General features: G+C 35.8%; 1 pseudogene; it reads left to right on the top strand.

Annotated features, from left to right (window-relative positions):
• Positions 1-13,615, top strand: part of LOC127658805 (dynein axonemal heavy chain 7-like) — a 66,465-nt pseudogene extending 52,850 nt beyond the window's left edge.
• The last annotated feature ends 4,989 nt before the right edge of the window (positions 13,616-18,604 follow it).

The following is an 18,604-nucleotide window of genomic DNA, read 5'->3' as shown; positions in this document are numbered from 1 at the left end:
AGTGGTCCTTATATTGTGGGCTACTAACTTTTCAGAGAGACAGATCTCTCAGCATTTCTGAAGTGTTTTCTGAAGATTCTTTCAAACATGTTGTCATTGAACTGTTTCCTACCACACTCTGTGCATTCAGACTCCAGATTCTGAAGGACCATTTCAAATATTCGCTTTACATCAACATTTGTCACAATCTGTTTGAGAAGGACAAACTCCTCTTCTCCTTCTGCCTCAATGTCAACCTGCTCAAACACAACAAGCTTGTGAGTAACTCACTCCACTCTCAGCACAGCTTTGATTTATTGAAATAATATGCTCAAGACAGTCAGGACATTACTTCAGCTGATATATAACAGAATAGTGAGAATGAGTTTACTTTCACACAAGGCATCTTAAGGTTAATGAAACATTTGCATGCTCATCAAATTTTCAGTCAATGTTGATATCTTGTTTCTTGTATACTGATTCAAACGATCCGGCCGCATTCCTCCTCTGAAGCACTTGACATTTTTATTGATATATGGTCTATGGTTCCCAATGCCTGTGCTGATACTTTAGTCTCAACTGTCTATAGTCAGTTTATTGTGCCATCAGTAATTTTGTCAGTTCCTAAATCAAGTGGTGTGAGGGCAATGTACTAGTATATTTATTTTCATAGTAAGGAAAGCTTTATCTGACAGTGACTTTAAGACTCATTAACTGCTTCTCAGCTCTGCTCTATTGTACTGGACATTTATTCAAGCAAAGTATCATCTCTTTGTTTTTATGAAGTGAAGGAAGTGAATGAGGTTATCCATGGATGACTTTCTCTTACAAAAGCAACTTCATTCAGAAACAAAACCTCAATTTCCTTTCCAATCTTTTCAAGGTGGATGACAAGGAATGGCTTTTTCTCCTCACAGGTGGAGTAGGTCAGGATAACCCTCATTCAAACCCTTGTGCCTGGTTGCCAAAAACATCCTGTGATGTGATCTGTTGATTGGACGAGATAGAGTGCTTTAAAGGCCTGCAGAAAGACCTGGCCCATCTCCAGGAGGGCTGGAAAGAGGTCTATGATAGCAAGGTGCTATTGAGATCAAACACACAATATTTCTTTCTTGCTCAGTAGTGTGAAACAGACAGAAAGGGTTTAAAAAGACCAGCAGATATTTCATTTTAATGGTTTGTTTGTGTGTTCTGTAGGACCCCCATCACTGTCCTTTCCCTTCAGAGTGGCAGGAGAATCTAGGACAGTTTATCTGGCCGTAAGCAACTTATAACCGTAAGCTATATGGGACTGTGGCTTGTTGTATTATCTAACCTGTGCTTTGACAAATATTCGTCCTCTAAAATGTCAACATTAACCAATTATAGATCAAAAAGACTCAAATGAGTTAAAAATAATGCTGTATAGTAGGGATGTAAACTGCTTCAATTCTTTGCACCACTCTCACAACAGATGCAGACAGTCTGTGGAAAAAAGTTTTCACTCCCTATAAATTGTCCCTACAGTTACACTTGGATCTTCGTTGTATTGTGAAAATAATTATGAATTGTTCCAAATAATCAAATTGTAACCGAATTTCAGAATTTCATGATATATTTAATTAATAAAGATTATAATGGAATTGAATCATTGTCAGAGCTAATGTTTACACCCCTAATGTATAATACAAAATTCACACATTTGGACTTAATTTCCAGAAATGTCTTTGAATCAGGATGTTCCCATGGTACAAGAGTTTGTTTTGGACAACTTGGGTCAGCAGTTTATTGAGATGCCATCCTTTAATCTTGGCGCAGCATTTACTGACAGTCACTGCTGCTCTCCCCTAATCTTCATCTTGTCCCCGGGATCAGACCCCATGGCAGCGCTGCTCATGTTTGGCAAGGAGCAGGTACTAACAATTAAGCACTTGGAATCTCCACAGATTCAGCTATTCACTTAAGAACTTCATTTGTGGATTGAATTAATCTTTCTAAAACATAGCTGTTTCTAAAGCCTCATGTGTTCAAGCACAAAGTCATTTTATAGTAAAATGTTAGGTGTGCACAGTACGTTTTTGTTCATGTCATCTTGGGCTTATACTGACACCTTGTGGCATGGATGCATGCAGCGTTATTCAAATACAAACGTTTTCAGGAAGTTTTCAGTTCAAGATGTCCTAGTAGAAAAATCAAAGTCAGACACAATTACAATAATTAAACACGAACTGAAAGTGTCCAATAACAGGGTACTTGAAATTAAGAGAGCAGTATTCGGCTGGTCATGTGATCCTAACATGGCAGCCCCCATGAGAGGACCCTCTCCATGTAGAATAAATAAGCTTTTATAAGGTTACTGATATGAATGGAGACTTCATCTCATGAGAGTGGTCATGATTATAGACATATTGTATGTTTAAAATTTGCAATGAATTTATTTAGGAGTGCATCTGTAAATAAATATATATATATATATATGAATATTTTTGGACATTGGAATGCCACTTAAAACAAGCTGTTTTTGTTTTTGGTGAGATGGGTGGACGCTGGTTCATCTATTGTTTATCTTGTTTATCAACATTATTTTCATGTTCTGTTATTATTTACACACTCCCTCTGGGTTATTGTTCAGGGCTTCACAGGAAAAAGGCGGAGCTCTCTGTCTCTGGGCCAGGGTCAGGGCCCCATTGCCATGAACATGATTGAGATGGGTGTGAAGGAAGGAACCTGAGTGGCCCTATAAAACTGCCACCTGGCCATCTCTTGGATGTCCATCCTGGAAAGTGTCTGTGATGTCATTTCCAATGTCTTAATCATCAAAACCGGATGGAACATGATGGTGGATGTATATAGCATTATTTTCACCCCAAACTGCAATTAATTAAAATATTTAGACTGTAATTTTTTATGTGCCAAAATCTTAGCATCATTATTGTAATTTAAAATGCGTTATTCTGTGCTGTTTTGCTGGCATTTATTTTAAATGTATAATGCATTTGTACAATACACACAATGTTTACTGCCCTGCAAAGGCAAAACACTGTAACTATACTGAGTTCATTGAGTACATGGAGTTATAACCAAAATCAGATTTGGATATTATACATAAATTCAGAGAAGATGGGGTGATACTATTTTCTAAGCCAATAATTTATTTATTTTCTTTTTCTTTTTTATTTGATCTAACCTAATATTTGAGATAACTGCAATTATTGTGCACTCCAATCACACTTCAATGCACAAATAAGGGAATTTTAAGCAAATATTTGAATGCCATCAACAGTACGTTTGTGTGTCATTTAGTTGAACTCCAAGAGTCACTGAGCTACAACGTGGATGTCAAATATTCCTGTTCATAGCATGTTCATATACGCAGTGACAGAGGAGACACACGTTTCCTAAATTTCTGTGGAGTGATAAAGAGATAAAAAAAATCTCAAATGTTTTGCTTCATGAGAAATAAGGGCTCGTTTAACAAAGAGCATTCAAATAACATGTGAAAGTGAAGAAATTAGGACAGAATTATTTTACTAGTGCATAATATAATATAATAAATATAATATAGTATAATATAATATAATATTCTGCTGTGCAAAGGCAAAACAGAGTATCTTCACATTTTGACCAAAATTGGGGTTCTAAGACTGTAAGATGCCCTGTGACAGACAGGTCTCGCTCAACTATAACCAGGTTTTGTGAAAATTGCAGTAACTACAAAATCCACACTCAAATCAAGTAACTGTTTTGTTGGTTTACTGTTTTTCAAAACACAATACTATTAAATAATTCAACTGATTATGTTAAATAACTTTTATATGTTTAAAGCATTGTTAATCATTTTTATTTAATGGTATTACATTTTTAATTAGAATAAATCTATCGGAGGCCTTTTGATTTTTTTTCTTTTAAATACATTGTTGATACATGAGATATCTGCTTCTGTGAGAGTGCAGATGTCAGTTTCTCCTTTCCTCACCACAGGTGATAAAGCAGCTCAAACTGCAGGATTATTATTTTAAAAATCTATCAAGCATCTCATATTCACTGTTCCATCTGTTTGCTCTACAAGTACCTGCTTATCATTTATTTAAAGAGCCATCAGGTGTGTGCACTGTTCCCGACCAGCGAGAGACCAGCAATGAGCAACAGCAAATGAAAGATTGCAAGGGGAGTAAAAGACACTGGGAAGCAGTAAAGAAAAAATAATTCGAAAATAAAAACATTCCCCACGTCTCTCAACCTGCTGTCTCATTATAATTTTCAAGTGTTTTTTCCCCCCCTTATTGTGCAAATTAGTGCATGTATTTCATGTTCTTTGTGGACATGTAACCATGAAATCAACTCTCTCGTTTACATGTGCGTGAGTTTATGAATTAATTTCAGGATCATAGTTTCAATAGGAGATGAATGGTGTGTGAATCGATTCATCAGAGAATAGATTTTTTATTCAGTCGGGTCACTCACACCAGTGCGCCTAAATATATTTTCACAGTCACACACAGTAATTGTCAATCGCTATTGCAACTGAAATGGTCGCACCATAGAGCCCTGACTGTATAGCCCTTGGCAATAGGATGAATTATTGGCTTTTGAATTCTTTTAAGCATGGAAACATCTTTCAAATGTTTGAATGGTCATGTCCTGTGTTTGGAGTCAGTGTTTACAACTTTTGTGCCCATCAGCTTTTTGCCAGAGATGCCAATAGCACTATTTGATTACATTTGTTTGCTTTTATCATTGAAAATACTCTGAAGCAGCACTTTGATTTTCCCCAGGAGCTGAACCCAGATAGCAAACACCCAGACTTCTGTTTGTGGCTGACTAGTTACCCCTTGCCCAACTTTCCTGTGGCTGTACTGCAAAACGGTGTCAAAATGACCAATGAGGCCCCCAAGGGGCTGCCCTTCAACATCATCCGCTCCTTCTACATGGACCCCGTATCTGACCCTGAGTTCTTTGACAGCAGCTCAAAGCCGGTAGGAGGAAGGAATAGGCAGAGGAATGATTTTTAAGGGGGTCTCACAATTTTGCACATCCTTTGATATTTTAATGCTCATCTTTGTATGTCTACACCTTAAAGAATCAAAATTGGCTATTCATTCTTTGATATACAGTGTTGTTCAAATGTCCACATTGAAAGATTTTCAAGTCCACATTGAACATTTTAAAGAAAGAAATGTTATGATGTTATATAATATTTAAAGAGATTTTTAACATTGTGTACTATTTTAGGTCACTAATTAAATAAACAAATGTATGATGGTAGCCATTGAACATTCTCGAGTCATGCTGTGACAACATGGATCATCAGGTTTTGTACAAACTTCAAACAGTCCAAATACCAAGACATTTCCAGATTCATGTTAAATCTTTCATTTTATTAAAACTTTTCTCTCAAATTGTTATGCTGATAATATAATTTATGAAAAAAAGATAAATGCAATATAGAAGCATTTTCACCAGTGAGCATTTTCAACAATTCTAAATGTGAAACCATCATCTCTGTGTGTTTGCAGGCTGTCTTTAAGAAGCTGCTTTGTAGTTTGTGCTTCCAAGCATTAACCCAGGAGAGGAGGATATTTGGCCCTCTAGGGTGGAACATCTCCTTTGAGTTCAATGAGTCAAACCTTCGCATTTCTGTCCTGCAGCTACACATGTTCTTGGACCAGTATGAGGTGAGATTGCACGTGTCCTTGTCTTATTCACACACAAACACATTTTATTTCACCACTCCTACACACATACTTTCTTCCCATCACCCTCTTTCTTTTCATGATTTCCAGCGTGCACCTTAAAGCCCCATAAAAAAAGTGTGCTCTTGACATTTTCCCAACTTCAGAGAAGCATTCCTCATTCTTCCCTCACGCCTTTCAAAACAAGTAGTCTGCATAAACTGATCAAGAGCCTCTCTGAATGCTCTGACATTTCTCCTGTGTTACAGAGTGCCACCCACTGCATTAGCAAGGGAAATCTCAACAGGAAATGTCACAATCCTGCCACTCCTCTGTCCATCTTTATATATCACCCCTAAAGATAGTTATATCTAATCCACCAGGCGGACATGCACATCTCCTTAATAATACTAATAAAAAAAGAGTCTTTCCATATTTTTAAGACACAGAAAAAGGTTGTTATTTCTTTTTTCTGCCCTTTTCAAAGCCATTTCAACAATGGGGTGAAAAAGTTATTGAGACACAGTCCTCATCTGAGATGTCTCTATTAGAGTCATGGTCAAAGTCGTTTCTTACATGTAGCAAATTTTTTGCTGTCATCTTTAGTAAGTTAATCTTTAATGACACTAATAATTGAATATATTTAAACTGTTAAATGTGGTCTCCAGCAGATCTCAAAATTAATATTCAGATTTCATATGGTACATTATATTGTAGCAATATCTAAATTGATTTGTTGCATTTAAAACTAAGATAGAAGAGAAACATTTATTGAGTCATCAATCGTTTCAAGAATATATTTAATAGTCCAAAATGAGCCTGTCAAAATTTCTGCAGTTCACATTTAATGTAGTTCAATATGTATTTCATATAAAATTCAAATAGAATGTCTACACCGGTACAGCTGGAAACCATAGAGAACCACAACTTACATTTCCTTCTTCAATAATTTCCTTCGAAAGAGGACAGTATGCTGCTCAGCATGCCCAGGTTTCTCATTCAAGACAAAACCCAAGAGAAAGAAATAATAAGAGAAAACAATTATTGAGAATTATGGAGTGGTGTTGGAGTAGTGGGCTAAAAGCACTGAACTGGTAAGCAGAAGGTTGTCGGTTCGATCCCCACAGACACCACCATTGTGTACTTGAGCAAGGCACTTAACTCCAGGTTGCTCTGGGGGTATTGTCCCTGTAATAAGGGCACTTTGGATAAAAGCGTCTGCCAAATGTAAATGTAAATTATTGTCTTTGTACATGCTCAGGATTGAGAACATGTTTTTTATTGATTTAATCATTGAGTTACATTTTTGATGATAAAGTCCTGGTCTTGAAATTGAATCACATCACTGAGCACTTTTGTCTTATCCCCATGGGGTCACCAAATTAAATGAACATGCTTGCGTTCCCCCTCATAGTCCTGTTCTTCAGGTGGCAATGCCACATCCTCAGAAGACATGGTGTACAAGGTGGCTGAAGACATTCTTAATAAACTTCCTCAAGACTTCGACACAGAAGCTGCTATGTGCAAGTTCCCCACTAACTACAACCAAACCATGAAAACAGTGCTGGTGCAGAAGATGGGATGATTAAAAAACTCCTGCAGACCATCCCATATTCTTGTATAAACATCCATAAGGCCATCAATGTCAGAACATCTTTGCAGAGGTTTAGAACTTCAGTCCATCATGTTTCAAGTCCTCATTCTTTCTGTTCTGAGAACAAATTGGACTCTAGTGGTAATTTGTAGTCTGAAAGAAGCATTACTGTCAGAATAGTATAGCTCTGACAAGCTCAGCTGTTAGTTTGAGAAAATTGTAAAAATTTGTATTAAAAAAAAAAACTTATTTCACATGTATAAATGCTGATGTGTGTCATTTCTTCGCCACTAGCACCACCGAACAAATTGTAAAAATAAACATTGTTTTCAAACAGCCTTATACAACCCTATGTACCATTGATCAAATAAACAGTCCAGCCCCAAACTCGCAACATTGGTTGAGTCAATGTTGTTGTGTCTGGCTGGATGGGTTGGTCAAAACAAACAGAGACACTTTAATAGTTCCACAGCGTTGTTTACATTGTGTTTTCAGGGAGATGACCCTGCAAATGGCTTTTTGTCTCAGCATATTAAGCTAGGATAGGATAAATCCTTTTAACACCAAATAAGTTGCACACTTCAGCTTTAATATTTGCAGAGAAAAGCCCCCAAATGAAGACATTAAAGACATGTGAAAGACATAAGCCTATATTATTGTGGCACATGAGTAAATAATTAAATCGACATTCAGAAAAGTGACTTTAGAAGTCAATATATTGTTTGATTTACTTCTGTATCATTAATCATAAGTCTGTCACAGCAATCAATTGATTTTGCATTCTTGTATTCTGTCTGTGCATTTTTTTTTAATTGTTGGTCTGTGTGCACATGCAGACTGACGTTTCTTGTGCCACATATAACACCATGACCGCCGCATTTTTAAGTCAACATGTCAAGTTTATAGTTCACTTTAAAGCATGTCACTAGACCCTTGCGTTCTGTTCTGTAGCGTAGCATCGATCTGTTTTGATCACAAGAACTGGTCCTGTGTGAACGTCTCCTTTCTAATTTTGTACTACCTGCTCTTGGGAAGTGTGTTTTCCCTTTGGACTTGCAAAAAAAAAAACCTAAAGCATTCTCACAGAAAAAATACTCAGATAGTAGGAAATCCCTATTTGTGGAATTTGCATTTGGTCGGAGGCATCATTAAAGGAATATTCTGGGTTCAATACAAGTTAGCTCAATTGAAAGCATTTGTGGCATAATATTGATTACCACAAAAATGTATTTCGACTTGCCCCTCGTTTTCTTTAAAAAAGCAAAAATCTGTGTTACATTAAGGCACTTACAATGGAAGTGAATGGGGTAAATTTTTGAATGTTAAAATACTCACTTTTTTAAATGTATAGCCACAAGACACAAACAATATGCATGTAAACATACTTTTATTGTTATTAAATAGCTAACTAAACTTTTCTGTGTAAAGTTAAAGCAAATTTTACAACAACAATGCCATGTTGATGTAATGTCAACAAACCCCAAAACCCTAAAATGACAGTAAAAATTACAATTTAAACTACTTTACAGCTCAAATAATATATGAGTTATAACAGAAGAATTAATATAAGTGTTTTTATAAAAGAAAAGGATGGACGAGGCCTAATTCATTTTTGTTGTAATCAACATTATACCTCAACTGCTGTCAATTGAGCTTAAATTGTAATGAACCTGGAATTTCCTTTAATTGTATATATTTTTTAACACTTAAATATTTTTTCATAATTACACTACATTAACATGTTCAATTGACAGCCAAACTAAATATTTTTATTCACAATATAATAAACTCAAGAAATATTCCCAATGTCAGGTTTGGACCAAAAATGTTACTGCTGTTTGCATCATATCATCCACTACATTTCTCTTTTGTTGAAAACTGTACATTTACTGCAGATTTTTTTCCACACACCTTTTTTGGGAGCAATGCAAACTTAGTGCAGAAGCCTTTGAACATTCACTCCCTGCTGAAAGATAACAGAACAATTCATCCTGCCACAGGGCAAGTAATGCTTGGCACCCCAGCTGAGCCTGCTATTCCTTTAGTTTGACTGACAGCTCTGATCCCAGTTAGAATTGCATGTCCCGCAGGGTGAGAGATGCACCTTTTGAGATCTCATCACAACCACTGACTTTCATTTACACATTGTGAACCCTAATCCTATAATCTAACTTTAAAATGATCCCTTTTAATGCCTAAAATAATTCCTCTGACTGAAGCTTGATTCCTGTCCAGGGGCACCCTTCACCCTTACCCTTTACTGCATGTGTCTTCCATCCATCGTTCATTATCATTCATAATCATACATCTTTGTACCACACCATATACATACATTTTAATGTAGTCTTTTAGATGGAGATGGAGTATGACACCAGTGAGGAATGTACAAAGGCATCATCCCATTCAAAAATGACTAAATAATTATTAGTTATACAGTACTAGAAAACATATTTAAAATACCTCTGTAGGTAATACATTGCACGTTATATTTGTCTTTGGTCGTGTCGTATCTCGCCTAGAGCACCAAAAGACCTAGACAGATATGTATATAATGAAAATAAATGTATCATACATTTATTATTATAGACATAAAAACTTCATGAATGTGTGTATCTGTATAAACTGTCATAGGGTCTGGTGGTTATGTCTGCTGAACTTGAGGAGGTAGTCAGCAGTATTCTGAAGGGTCGCATCCCTGCCATGTGGATGAAGAAGTTGTATCTAAGCCTCAAACTGCTGGAAAGCTACATTAATGATGTTTTAGACAGACTCCATTTTTTACAGATAATAACTTAAGTCAAAGCATATATTATATATGCTTTGTATATACATATATATACTTTGTTTTGTAATTTCACCATAGAATGGGCACTTTTACACTGGCATGGACATTTCTAGTTTATAATATTTGATTAGTCAAACAAAGTCTCAAATGTTAGAATCTTATTGTATTGCATTTATGAGAAATGTTTTTTTTTTTTTCATTTATGCATATTCCCACTGGTGGAAAGAGTACTGAAAAATTATACTTAAGTAGAAGTACTGTTACTTCCCAAAAAATGTAGTGTGAGTAGAGTAAAAGAAGCTGTCCTAAAAACTACTCAATAATAGTAAAAGAGTAGCTCATTTAAAAGTACGCATGAGTGGTGAGTATTGAGTACTGAGTTGCAAAACATCTGCCCCACTTTAATGAACACTGTATGCCAACTTTTAAAATACATAACTTATCTATGATAAACACTACATGAATCTGAACACCAAAAAATTAAAAGGGAGACATGATAACAGAAATGAAAAGATTAAAAAGTTATTTTCAAAACACTGATCATCATTTTAAATCATAATGTATGAAACAATTACATTAAAATCAGTTTATGTGTAGGGTCTAAATTTCCCTTAACACAGACAGAGCGTTACTGTTGTGCATAAAACATGTTCAAAACAATGCAAGGAATGCAAAATAAATTTAAATACTCTAATCATTTACTCGCCCTCATGCCATCCCAGATGTGGATGACTTTCTTCTGCAGAATACAAATTAAGGTTTTTAGAAGAATACCTCAGTGAATCGGTGCTAAAATATTGAAGCTCCACAAATCACATAAATCAGCATAAAAGTAGTCTAATCCATGAGCCTCCAGTGCTTTAATCCATGTCTTCAGAATTGATATGATAGATGTGGTGAGATATTCAGAACAGATCAATATTTAATTCCTTTTTACTATTAATTCTCCTCCCTGCTCAGTCAATCTCCACTTTAACTTTCACTTTCTTCTTGTGTTTTTGGTGATTCCCATTCTTCATGCATATTGCCACCTACTTGGCAGAGAGAAGAATTTCTAGCAAAAATGGACTCCTACACCTGTCATATCAATTCTGAAGTCATGGATTAAACCACTGGAGTTGTATGTATTATATTTATGCTGCTTTTATGTGCTTTTTGGAGGGTAAAAATTTTGACTCAACCTCACTTATATTGAATGGACCTATAGAGCTGAAATATTCTTCTGAAAATCTTAACTTGTGTTCTGAAGAAAGAAAGTCATTGACAGATGGTATGAGGGTGAGTAAATGATAAGAACATTTTCATTTTTGTGTGAATTATTTCTTTAAGTAGCACATGGGGGGCACATTGACCTACTTTTGAGATACAATGTTCCACAATGATTTAGTTCTTGTATCTTTTAAGCCAAGTAATATTTGTGTTCTCATTCTCATGCATGATGGACAATTTTCTAAAGTTTGAGACTGGAATGTTCTGCTGAAGTATTGCTCTGCAAATGTTGATACCTTTCTATCTTTATAAAGGCTAATCATAATTATAAATTATTTTATGATTAATAAAAAATTACTTTTTAAAAAAAACGAACAATATTTTTTTGAAATATTATTATAGAAAATAACACTGTTTTATTTTATTACATTAATACTTTTAAAGCTACTCAAGTTATTCAGCCAAAAGTAGTGAGTGGTTTTCTTGTTTCCTTGTTATTGTTTTTTGATTAATAGCCTTTATATGACACAGCCTACTCAATTCAGTGCTCAATTCGGTTACAAGTCCAACATTTTGATGCAAATACGCTTTTTGGCCCACTGTTTAAATTAACTTCAGACATAAATGACTGCTTTTACATTTATGCCTCACCAAGACAGGCATAAGCAGAATTATAAAGTGTTTTTGACAATTTATGCATTAGCGCTCAAACATTAGCCACCCGTCAATCAAACAGCATGCGGCTAAAGACGTCAGGAAATAAAAAGTCAATCTTTTATATTTAATCTAAATAAATCAACCAGTGGTGCTCTTGCTATCGCGATTGATGTAATGAACACCCCTATTCTATATGTAGAACATAGGCTAAATATAGAAAACTACTCAAAAGATTTATCGAGGACATCTCTCTTTTCAGAAAAACATCTAGATCATTTTATTGCCCAGCCCTACTGATAACATTGCATTAATTTCTCACAGCAGCCCAGTAATCTCAGTGATAGATAGCTAAATGACAGGCTATGTTATAGACACACAGAAACTAGTAAACAGAAAAATTAAATTTACCTCAATATTTTTCTTTAAATTAGAGGCAGGATTAATGCTGATATCTGGCTTGAGCAAGATAAACTCATATGACACAATCAAGCAATTGGCCTTTTTACTGCGAAAAGCCCTACCAGGTGCGGCCGGTTATGTTCAGCTGTAAACTGTGCTTGAGGCATTCTCCACAGTTGGCGCAAGATCTACAACTGCCGTTCAAGTTTTTTACATGTGATTTGATTGATTGGAGCCAATTCCTAGCCAATCATGTTGATAGATAAAAATAAAATCAGGACAGGGAAGTAACGAACACAGACGGTGGGAAAATAGAGCAGTAAAAGTACAGTTACAGCACTTAAAATGTAATCAAGAAAAAGTAAAATATAAAAATTTAAACTACTTAAAAAAAGTTCAATTCTTGGGAAAAAGTAGTTAATTACAGTAACATGAGTATTTGTAATTCGTTACTTTACACCCCTGCATATTCCAAACACAGTTTACACCCCTGCATATTCCAAACATAGATCAAGCAGAAAGAATTCTACTATGCATTGTGAGCCACTTGAAAATCACATGAGATGCAGCTGACTCACTGTCTCATTCAGTGAGCTCAGATTACAAAACAACTTACAAAACTGTACTGCAAATATATTATACAAATGCCTCTTCAGTTCAATAAAAGAAAACACTTTGAGGCACAATTAATTTAGGTGCCTATTACATTCCAAAAGTCTCCTGTTGCCTTTAAGTTATGCAATTAGAATTGGTTTTGATCACAAATAGGTCACATACACACTGCAAAATTAGGGAGTGACAATCACATTTAAATGATGGAATGGATTCCTTAAATTGCAGTTTTTGTGTATATTTAGAATACAGGAGTCACCCCAGAAATCACAATGAAATTATGATAAGCATAGCTAAGTGTTGGTGCCTTGTGGCTGCAAACAAGAAACAGATGCACTCTCTCTGGATTGTAATGCATGTTTCAACCACAGTTAATTCAGTTTTAGAATATGGTTGTCACTCCCGAAAATAACTAAACTCTGTGTGTGAATGTGATTAAGCTCTCAAAAGAGAAGTGGCAACTGTATTTAGCTTCAATGTGTTTGTGACCATAGTATGGTTCTTTTTGTATTTAATCGTTGGTTTTGTTCACAAGCATGGTACATGGATGGCATGCCTACAGTGTTCTGGATCTCAGGTTTCTTCTTCACTTAGGCCATCCTCACTGGAAGCCAGCAGAATTACGACTGAAAATACAGCATTCCCATTGACCTACTCAGCTTCGAATTTGAAGTCATGGACGACAGGAAGTACAAAAACTCCCCAGAGGATGGTGGGAAAGACAAGTAGGGAGGGAGAAAAGAAAGAAAGAGTTGACAAGCATGAAATGTAAAATTTATGAGAGGCAAATGGGTAACAATGGCATAAAGTGAAGAGCGATACACAGTTTCATTAACCCTTTGCCGTGGATGAGTGCATCAATCAGTGTCATCATTACAGTGCTGTGACATCAGACCCTGCTGCTCTTTCAGTGCATGATGAGCATCTTCTCCAGAGGAAACCCATCTCTCTGAGGAAATCACACAATGCATGTGGCAGTGTTTATGTGTGTGTTTAGTTGAAGCAGATACTTTGTAGTGGTCTACTCAGTTTTTTGTAGTCATGGTGTGTAAAATAGGGAGAGTTTTTAGTTATTGTGTGTGTGTATGTGTGTGTTCATTCAAATTAATTTTTGGGAGCCTCAAACTTGTGCTCTGGCTTGTGGTGAGGGCGTTGTAGATCATAGGCCTGACCAAAGCCAGACACATTCCCATCCCATTGCCAACATATGGTCCGGTTGAACATTAATTACTTAACTTGCATTCTTGGGTTACTGTGGTGGTAACAAACCTCAGTACTCAAGGGGGAGATAGAGTTAACTTCAAAGGTTTGTGTCATGAAACTGGAAGTGGCATTATTCAGGTATTTTGCTTTTAATATATTGACTTTAAAGGGATAGTTCACAAAAAAATTTTGTTTAGTTCACTTAATTTAGTTCACTCTCATCATTCACTCACCCTCATAATATCCAGGTGTGTATGACTTTCTTTCTTCACCAGAACACATTTGAAGAAAAATAGAAAAATCTCTCAGCTCAGTAGATTCTTAAAATGCAAGTGAAAGGTGATCAGCATAAATGTCATCCATACAACTCCAGTGGTTAAATGTCTTATAAAGCGTTACGATCACTTTTGGTGCGAAAATATAAATATTGAATTACTTTTGAACTATAATCCAATGCTTCCAGTAAGCTTCACGAGAGGGTGGAGATCATGCATTCTCTCATGTAACGTATTCGCGTTGGCATGTTTACGGACGTTCTCCTCTTGGTTGATATCCAGAATAAGTACACAAATGCACCATTGTTAGTAAAGAAATAGATGAATACAGATCTAAACCAAAACCAATGAAGCTTCTGCACATCGTTCCTCCACACTTGTAAACAGCGCTGCTCTTCCGGCTGTGACGCTCGTGCATCAATTCTCGCGTGTCTCACATACCAATGCATTTACGTCAGGCTTATAATGCTGCTGACCGGAAGCGAAGATTTAGAGTTAAATAAGTACTCACATTTTGATCTTTTTTGCACCAAAAGTGATAATTTAACAGCTGGGCTAATATAGATAATGTTTATGATGGCTATCTGTGATTTTTGGAGCTTCAAAACTCCAATCACAATCACTTGTATTTTAAGGTACTACTGAGCTGAGATATTTTTCTATTTTTCTAACAGAATAATGTGTTCTGGTAAGGAAAGAAAGTCATTCACACCTGGGATATCATGAGGGTGAGAAAATTATTAGATAATTTTCATTTTTGGGTGAACTAACCCTTTAACTTACTTGCTTGTAAATATTTTCTTCAAAGTGTCGCCATTACAGTTGTTGACCTGAAAAAAAAGTGGACCCTAGAAGTGGACAGTTAAAGGCATAAGTTACCTAAAAATGAAATTGTGCTTATAATTTACTCATCCAAGAAGTATCTGCATTTCTTTCATCATCAAAATAGAATTCAAGATTTTTAGGATTTCATTTCAGGCCTCTTCCAAAATGCATATTTAGGGTGCATCAAAATAATCCACAAGACTCAAGTCGATAAATAAAGTTTTTCTGAACCCAAATGATAGATTTTTTTAGAAACAAAACAATACTTTTATACTTTTCAACTACAAATGTTCACTTCTGTACATCTCTGTGATGCGCGCTCATGAGAGGGATGATGTAAGCTCGTTGGTAAGGTCACGTGTCACATGGAGGAGGAGGCAGGAAGCACGTAATTGTTTATGAGATAAACTTGCATAGACCACAGACTAAGTGCCATTCACAAACCAAAACAGTCCAAAACATTATAAAAAATTAAAAATTATAATTTCCAAATAATAATAATAATAAAAAAACATTAATGCAGTAAATATAGTTTTTTTATTTCGGAGCAATGCCGTTGTGTTATCTACTTGTACTTTTTCTTTAGCAGAATTATTTAAGCTATATGACTGTCAGGAATTCAAGCCACACAAGTTTAAAATTTGAAACCAAGTGCGAGAGCGTTTACTGAGATTCACAGGGTTTACACAGTGAGATCAATGGTACAGGTGTGATATCACACTGAAGAGAAGCTTCACAAATAGAAGAGGTAACAGGCGAAACAGCAGGGTGAACACTAAACAGATATCGACGAAGATCAAGAGCAAATAAAGACATGTAAATAAACACTGCGTGAGAGCAGAGCGGTCAATCTAGAGTCCATTGTGTAAGACTTGACAGTGAAGTGGCTTGAAAGTGAGTTATATATGCAGGCAGTGATGAGTGAGTCAATTCAGTGCAGGTGTGGTGAAACAAAGTTGAGTTCGCTGGAAAAACAGCACGGGCACAGACGATGAATTGAGATATTGACCCTTTATTTTTTTCGATGGTCTGAAATCCTCAGGGGTAAAATGTTCAGTGCACACCCTCCAAAATTTTTGAGAATCTAGGGTTTACTGATATCCAGGTTCAGCGTGATAAGCCAGAGCTTCAATTGCTCATGATCATGTAAAGGCAATCGATAAAAAGTTAATATTCTGAAGGTTGAAGCATCCAGGATACACACACCAAATGACCACTTTGATCAGTACACTTACACAAATTTACAGCTAAGACAATTAAACTTTTGTACAGCGCTCCTCTTGTAAAAAAGGATGTGCTTCCTGCCTCCGCCTCCAAGCGCGACCTTATCAACGAGCTTATGTCATCCCTCTCATAAGTGTGCTTCAAAGAGATGTACATGTAAGTCCGTTGTCCTGACCAAATTCCCCCATTGGCCCTTATCAGTAATGGCTTCCTCATAATCCCATCCATGAATTGGCTCCATCACTCTACTCTCTCCTTTTCACCAATAGCTGGTGTGTGGAGAGCATACTGGTGCACTATAGCTGCCGTCACACCATCCAGGTGGATGCTGCTCACTGGTGGTGGGTGAGGAGAATCCCCTATGTAATGCGCTTTGAGTATAGGCTCAAAAATGCGCTATAAAAGTGTAAAATTAATTACATTCATTATTTCATACCTGAATGGAGTTCAGACCTGATTAAGAAAGACTACTTAACTGCTGGTACACACTTTTGAGGAGACTTTTTGACTGGGATGTAGAGGTTGAAGATTAATCATCTTGATGTACCTTGCTTAATTTTCACATTTGGCATTATTTGATATTATTGTCTTTATTATTATTAATTCTAGCCAGCATAGCTATTTGGCTATTGTTTAACATCAACAAATAACTCTCGCGGCCTTGATGACATCATACAATGTCGTTTCAGAAGCAGAGCAAGTTATTACATTTTGATGATTTTTGCAATAAATAAAAAGTGTCAGTTGTGATTTCATGTTGACTTTAATCTTAGCACAACCACAATCTTAACCACAACACACCAAATGCTTTATTCTCTATTCAGTACCAGATTAAAGCACAAGCATAATACAAAGGGAAAAATGAACTTCTGCATCATTATACCCAGCAGAGGGTCTGCAGCGGGAAGTCATATTTTAGATTTCACAAATGTTTCAGATATCCTTGAAGGCAGATCTTTTCATCATCATCAAATAAAATCATCTTGGGGCCTCTGGAAGTATAGGTAGTTAGAAAACAAACAAAAATAAAGACAGTCTTTACACAATAATTTTTAATTTTTTTATTTAATACAGTATGGGAAAGGAATTCTAATTATATCTATATTCAAATAAGATGTTAAATATTCAAAATGTGTTTAAAATAGGTTTCATTTTCTGCCTTGGCACAATGCATGTTGCCACAATAAATAATGAATTCAGTGCCATTTAATATTCAAACATTCCAGGACAACTCATTACCAAAGTAAGTTTTTGAAAAGAACAGAACTTTATTAAACATGCTTTTGGTAAAAATCACAACTTTGACATGCAAATTTCTTCAAAAGTCATTGCAGTGTTTCAGCTGAAATACATTCAGTTGAAATTAATAAACAATAACAGAATTAAAACTGAAAGTATAATATACATTTTTGTATATTATGATACATGATAAAGGTCTTTTCACATTTGGTTTTGGTGAAAATATCGTCGCCAAAAGCCAGAAGGAAAATTTGATTATTAGAGAATGTTGAATCACCAAATTGTTAATCATATTGACTGAATTGCAATTTTTCATACTGTTCAATATGATGAAATAACCAATGACATATCACACTGAAATGCCATTTTTAAATCAGATTTGGTCAAAAACATTGTTTTGAGAACCAATAGTAGAGAGAAAGGGAGTGCCAAGAAACTTTTATAATAGATATCACTCTATATGTCTGCTGATTTGGCTGAAACCCACAAAGCAGGCCATGCCTGAGAGGCACTGCTATGTGTCTCCAGTATACAAGACCAGCGAGAGACGTGGAACCCTTTCTACCACAGGTCACTCCACCAACTATGTAATTGCTATAGCCCTAAACTCTGATGTACCCCAAGAGCACTGGATCCATCGTGGAGTGGCCTTACTGTGCCAGCTTAACTCGTAGATATGCTGCTTTGCATCTAGTGTTCTTTGACTCCTCAGTGAAGCACACTATATGTGACAGTGTATCGTTTTGGCAAGATATATATTGTATGTAATGGTCATTTGGACATAACAGAGCAAAACAATTAATAAAATACAGGGTTCTGTGATCGGTTTCTCTTCAAAGTAAAAATTATAACATTTATTAAACAAATGCTTAAAGCAGTTTCCCAATCTCTACAATAAAAATAAGATATAGATGATAGATTGTTAATAACCACAAAAACACAATGTACTCTT

This window comes from Xyrauchen texanus, chromosome 18 (assembly GCF_025860055.1).
Source record: "Xyrauchen texanus isolate HMW12.3.18 chromosome 18, RBS_HiC_50CHRs, whole genome shotgun sequence".
In the NCBI taxonomy this organism is placed as follows: Eukaryota; Metazoa; Chordata; class Actinopteri; order Cypriniformes; family Catostomidae; genus Xyrauchen; species Xyrauchen texanus.
Note: the sequence above shows the minus strand (reverse complement) of the source record. Positions and strands in the feature narration are given on the sequence as shown.